This window comes from Tupaia chinensis, unplaced genomic scaffold (genome assembly GCF_000334495.1).
Source record: "Tupaia chinensis unplaced genomic scaffold, TupChi_1.0 Scaffold000288_2, whole genome shotgun sequence".
NCBI classification, from domain to species: domain Eukaryota; kingdom Metazoa; phylum Chordata; class Mammalia; order Scandentia; family Tupaiidae; genus Tupaia; species Tupaia belangeri.
Genome location: NW_006159773.1, coordinates 3,685,403 through 3,692,561, shown reverse-complemented (window position 1 = coordinate 3,692,561; position 7,159 = coordinate 3,685,403).

Below are 7,159 nucleotides of genomic sequence, written 5' to 3'. Positions count from 1 at the left end.
TAGGGCGCGTGCGCTCGCCAGACAGACAGAGAGAGACATAGAGACAGAAAGCGAGAAATCACCCCCCAGGGGGGATGGTCACGCCGCAATCCCTTCTCCTCCATTCTCCTCTCGGGATCTTGAGCACGCACGCACACGCGCCCGGCATGAGATTTAAGCCACCAGGTCCGGAACGCGAACCGTAGTCGACTACGTGGAAGTCCAGCGACATAGCCATTACACTAACTGCTGGTTCCCAGTAGTATTTACTTTTAAAAAAATATTTTAGCAAGATACTTTCCCCACTATTATAATAAGTAATTTTATAGATTCTTATTGAGTTTTTGTTCTTTAACAGTTTTAGTGACTGTTTTAGTTTCTAAGACCTACTGTGACAAAGCACCACAAATTGGGTGTCTTAAAACACCACCAGTTGGGGCCAGCAGATAGCTCAGTAATGAGGGTGCTGGACTCCCACGTGGCCAACACAGTTCAAGTCCTGGACCTGGCAGCCTGAAAGTCATGCTGGGTGTATGTGCATGCCCAAAATCCCAGGAGGAGAATGGAAAAGAAGGGATTGCAGCATGGCTATCTACCCTGGGAATAATTTCCCACTACCCTCTCACTGTCTCTCTCTGTCAGCAGGGCCATGCTTCTTCTGAAACCTTTGGTGGATCTTTCCTTGCAGTTTCCTAGCTCCTGGCTGGTGGCCAGCAATCTGGCATTCCTTGGCTTGCAGCTATATAACTCAAATCTTTGCCTTAGACTCACACCACGTTCCCTCTGTGTGTTGGTCTTCACATGGCTATCACTTATGAGAATACCAGCCATACTGGCTTAGGAGCCCACGCTATGCTGGTATGATCTCATCCTAACTAATTACATCTGCCATGGCCCTGTTCCCAAGTAAGATCACTTTCAGAGGTTTTGGGTATTAAGACTTCGGCATTGCTTTTTTGGATAAATTGAAATTCAGTATCTAACAATGAGCAAATATCATGAGATATTGATGTTAATAAGTCTATTTACAAAGCCAAAAATTGATAACTCTTGCTTGAGTTTAATCTTTTGTTCCCAAGCCTGTTAGCAAACAGACACAAAAACAAAATATGTATTTTTTAACACTCCAAGTGAAATTTAAAAATAATAAAGACTATTCATTGAAACTCTGGATCAGAAATTTACTGTTTATATCTTAGATTTTTAATAATAAAATTATAGTTTAAATTATGATGGATTCTTCTTAACATAGGAAATGTGTTAGTTCTGGTTAGAATTGTATATTACCTTAGCTCCCAAATAATTATTTGGGGCTGCTGCATCATAAAAAGTACTTACAGCTAAGTTAGACTAGATCACATCTAATTGATTAAATCAAAATTCTGTTCGATGTTAATTAAAGTATGCTGTAGATTAAGCACAATAATTACAAGCGTAGTAGAATTTAATGGAATATTTTCATGAATCAGAATATTGCATAATAAACCTGAAAACATCCACACTGAATACGTAATATATTTCACAAAAACACATCTGAGATCTGTTAAGATATCTGCATAATGCACATGAAAATGAGGCCCCTTGAAGATCTTCTAGGCAAGTCATGATTTACTCATTTTCAGACCTCTGACCCTATTCCTGCGATTATGACTTCTCTGGGTACTTCCTCTTCCGCAGTGGATGCCCTACAGGAGTCTCTGCCTAAGGCATCCATCCCTGTCCCCCCAGCCCAGGCTGAGACACAATCATATCCAATTACACCTCACAGAGAGCATGGGCCAGAGTACTATAAATTAGCCGTGGAATTGAGCTATGCGCTAAAGCGAGAGGCTAGCTTCACGACCTGTCCGTATAACAAACAGTGTTTTCTGAGTTTCAAATTGACTGAAGAATAAATGCTTCTCCTGCTGGGAAGAATCCAAATGTTAATAGCAACACCCGCTCCCTTCATGAAAGTGAGCTGCAGACCAGTGAGCATGCTCTCGAAGAAATAATTCGCAACAACCAGATGACTGGTGTTAGGTTCAGTTATTGAATTTCTGCTATATCTATACTTTGGGCAGAGGCATGGATCCCTGCTACCCTAGATAGAATTCTTCAGTAATTTAGGGCTGCATTCAATATTCTAAGAGAGACTGTCCGATATCTTAGTAGAAAGTGTGTGGCTGGATGTCTTTAGATTCAGCTGTCTAATTCAAGCAACATTGGCCTGAAATATTCTGTAAAGTTTTCATATGTTGGAGCAGCAAAATTTTCATATGGTTTAATGACTGTGTCGGGGTCAACAAAATTTCATAAAGGATGAATATTTGAAGTAAGTGTCACTGCACCTGTCACAAACTATCAGGGGGAACACTTGAGTATATTCTACAAAGAGAGCACTGAGCTAGCCAGAATGTCAAAGAATCAACCTTCTATTTATGACAATAATAGTTACCAAGTAGAATTTGCTCCCTAGAATTAATTCTGTACTGGGTACTCAAAATCAAATAAATGTGCTTTTTTAGGCTCATAAACGTGAACACTTGCTTTTCTTTTCTTTAAAATATTTGGGAGTCCATTCCTTTTCCTTATTGTCGACCGAACTGCTTTCCTATAGAAGATGCTTAGAATCACAGTCGACCTTTCGATCACAGATCTCAGAGCAACCTGTGTATATTTTAAAGCCAGTTCATTATTCTGTAGTACTTCAATATCACTAGTAAATGTATCCATCGTATGACTGGACACAAATTCTTAGTGTAGGAGTGTCTTTCCCAGCCCTTTTCCACCTGCAGGGGCTAAAGGGAATTCTAGTTCTGTCTGCTTTAATCTCTTTCCTCTGCCTCCCTCCAATGCAGGTTCTGGCTCATTGGACCATTTCTTGAGCTGTTGTGATGGGAAATTGGGAAGATGGTGGGAAAAGCAGCAGAGAAGTGGAAAAGGGGTCTTTAGAGGAGGAAGGGCAGCTTTCCCAGGAGCTCAGAACAAAGGAGCCACAGGCAGTTGCCATGTGTAGGACACTGGATAGGAGTATAACGGAAGTGCTGAAGGTTACATGGTGGTGTTCAAGCAAGGAATTTGAGATTTTTTTTTAATTCCTGAAACATATTGTTTTTAATATATCATTATTTTGATACAAATCATTTGGGTCCTACTTTTGTTAACATTAGAATTAAAAAGTGAATATATGCTATGATTTCTGTGTAGCCAGCACCTTCGAATGTCCTTACCATATCTAAGAATGTGAAGACTTGAGAGACCTGGTTACTAAGATAGAACCCAAAAAATGTGGTTTCCAATTTCTTTTGTAGAATACAGGCATATGACTTGGGCTCCCATGATAAGAATGGGTTCTGTGAGGCAGAGAATTACAAGTTCAAGGTCAGCCTGGGTAAAAGCAATACTCTGTCTCTGAAGAAGAAGAGGAAGAAAGAATTCAGAAGTGAGAGTTGCTTTACAACATTGTTACTAAAGTCAACAATACTGGATTGTATGCTTAATTTTTTTTTCTTTTTTTTTTTTTTTTGTAGAGCGGTTTTTGCTATAGGGCGCGTGCGCTCGCCAGACAGACAGAGAGAGACAGAGAGACAGAAAGCAAGAAATCACCCCCCAGGGAGGATGGCCATGCTACAATCCCTTCTCCTCCATTCTCCTCTCGGGATCTTGGGTACGCACGCACACACACCTGGCGTGAGTTTTAAGTCACCAGATCCGGGACGCGAACCATGGTCGACTACGTGGGAGCCCAGCGACACAGCCATTACGCTAACTGCTGGTCCCCTATGCTTAAAAATTTTTACAAGGAGGGGCCAGGAAGCAGCATGGTGGTTAAGGCACTGTATCCCACATGGCCAACTCTGTGGTTTGAGCCTCAGACCCTGTGGCTTGAAAAACAGGCTTGGCAGAAAAGAGACGGAGGAAAAGGGGTTGCAACACAGCCATTCCCCTGGGTAGTGATTTTTCATTTTCTCTCTTTCTCTGACTCTGTCTCTCTCCAGCAAACACATATACCCTATGGGAAAAAAAATCTAAAAATAAATAAATAAATAAAATTTTAAGAGATTAGTTCTCATGTTAAATGTTCTTACTATGTTCTTAAAAATCAATATAGAATATTTCAAAAAAGAAGAGAGCAACTTAAAGAAGGCACCACACAGAATCCAAGTGGTTTCAAAATGGTAGCCAAGGTTCTATTGCAGAAATGGCAGTGATAGGTAGGGGCAGCAGTGGTATCCTTTAGTGTTTGTGGGGTTGTAGTGGGGGCCATGGCTAAACCCTTCAGGCCAGTTCTGCAGCCTTTAGTTGAACATTATCCCTGAACTCTGAGCCATGATCTGGTTCTCCCATAAGTATCCATATTATTACCCCCTCTTTTTTAAAAAAGAATTATTTTATTTTATTCATTATCTTTTTTTTGGGGGGGGAGGAAGTTGGCCAGAAAGAAAGAGAGAAAGAAAGTGAGAAAGCAAGCCACCAGGTCTGGGACTCAAACCGCAGTCAGCTATGTGGGAATGCAGCCGCCTCAACCACCATGCCACCCACTGGCCCCTATTACCTTCTCCTCTGCCTAATCAGCCGGCACCATTTTCTGGCACTGCAAAATACATTTTTATTGCTGAACATGAGAATAATGCCTCATTTTCCCACTCTGACTCTAATTTTATATTTAGCCCAGGAATTATTTGCTTATTTAAACTGATTTTAATCTATGGCTTTTAGTTCTTGACTACTAAGAAAAAAAAAAAAACTTGAAAGTTTTGTTTCCCAGATTAATGACAGGCTTATAACATAGTGCTGTATGCTGTGTGTAGGGAGACAGATCCCTTTTGACCAACCAAGGCTCAAATTCTGGCACAGTATCTTGAGTACTTATGCAAGAACATGTGTGCCTAAAATCTCAACAGACTGGAGAGATGGAGGAGAGGGGTTGTGGCCTAAACTGCACTGCAGGGTGCTCACTCTCTCTGTCCTGTGGCAAGCACAACTGCCCACTAGCAGTTTAAAAAGATATTAATTGAAAATAGCAAGAGTAGACTACAATATAAAGTGTTTTCAAATCTTCAATACAACTCTCCTGTAAAGAAGAAGACAACAAAACGAGGTAAGTATATTTGGCTTTATATTTAGAAAAGAGAGAGTGTTCTGATTAGCAATCCTGGGTCTCCAGAGGAGTCCTCCTTTAGTATTTATCTGTGGAATGTGCAATGGGGATAATAAGACCTGTGTTACAGGTATATTGTGAAAACTAAAGGAGGTAACACATAGAAAATGAGAGCAAAGGGCCTGAGTCTCACATTATCCATAGTAAGCAAGGATTTTTAAATGTTATGAATAATGATGCATCATTTCACTATGAGATGATATTCAGAAAAATGCGTCATTAGGGGATCTTGTGTGATAACCACAGAGTACCTTTACAGAAGCCTACATGTGCTAGCCTACAACACATACAGGCTAAATGATATAGTTTATTGCTCCTAAGCTACAAACTGTATACTATCTTACTGTGCTGAATAACTAGGCAACCATAACACCAGAGAAGTATTGGTAGATCTAAACCTATGTAAACATAGAAAAAATAAAGAGCCAGTCCCATGGCCTGGTAGTTAAAGGAGCTGGATCCCACATGGCCAACTGCACAATTCAAATCCCAGACACAGTGGCTTGAAAAACACACCAGGTATGTGTGCTTGTTCAAAATCTTGAGGGGATACAGAATTAGGGAGTGTTTTTTCTCTCTTCTCTATGCCAAGCATACACAGCTTCTGGCAAATAAAAAGTAGAAGAGGAGGAGAAGGAAAAGAAGGAAGAAGAGAAGAAGGAAGAGAAGAAGAAGAGAAAGAGAAAAAGGTACAGTAGAAATAGGATGTAACAGGTAAAATGGTATCCCCATGTAGCATGCTTACCGTGAATGGAAACTGCAGGACTCGAAATTGCTGAGTGAGGTGGTGGAAAAGTTGTGCCTGATTGTGAAGGTCTAAAGCATTACTATAATAAACACTGTACATTTAGTCTACACTAAACCTATTAAAACTTTTTTCTTTCTTCAAAAAGAAATTAACCTTAGCTTATTGTAACTTTTTTACTTTATAAACTTTAAAATTTCCTTAAATTTTTTGATCTTATAATAACACTCAGCTTAAAATATACATCATACAGTTGTACAAAAATACTTCCCTTGCTTTATATCCTTAATCTATAAGCGTTTTCTATTTTTAACCTTTTTTAACTTTTAAACATTTTTGTAAAAAAAAAAAAAAAAAAAAAACTAAGACACAGCATTTAAAGGAGCCAGATCGCACATGGCCAACTATGGTTAAAATACAGGTCTGGAATCTTGAAAAACATGCCAGGCACAAATATGTGTGTGTGCTCACAGTCCTGATGGGAAGGAGAAATGGAGGAAAAAATACTGAAAATCCTGTTGAGGGGGTGTTGTTTTTTCTCTCTCTCTCTCTCTCTCTCTCTCTCACACACACACACACACACACACACACACACAGACCCCTACACAGGGTCAGGATTATGAATATCACTCTCTTCCATCTCCATCTCTTGTCCCAATAAAAGAGCCATGATAAACAAAACAGCACATGATTAAATTAAACACCAGAGAAAATGATGCAGTGAAGAGACACGGTGAACTCTAGTCTATGAGGTTGTTACCACACGGCAGAGTGTTTTACAGTGAGCTTTTTTAAAATATATAGGCATGAGTACACTCTAAAATAATGAAAAAAGTATAGTATTATAAATACATATAACAGTCATTTATCATTCTTATCAAGTACTGTGTACTATGCACAATTGTATGTGCTGTGTTTTTATGACTGGCAGTGCAGTAGGTTTGTTTACACTAGCATTGTTATAAATGTATGAGTTATGTGCTGTGCTACCACTTTACCATGGCCGCAACATCAACAGACCATAGGAACTTCTCAGTTCCACTGTAATCTTATGGAACCAACCTGGCACATGTGGTCCAACATGTACCAAAATCTCATGCAGCACATGACTGAATATAAGAACATAAGGTAGAGGATGCAGGCAAGTTCTTTACTGAGGCAAAAAAATATTAATTAAATGTATGCATAGGAACCAGCAGTTAGCATAATGGCTATGTCGCTGCACTTCTATGTGGTCTACCACGGTTCGAGTCCTGGACCTGGTGGTTTAAACTCACACCGGGCACGTGTGC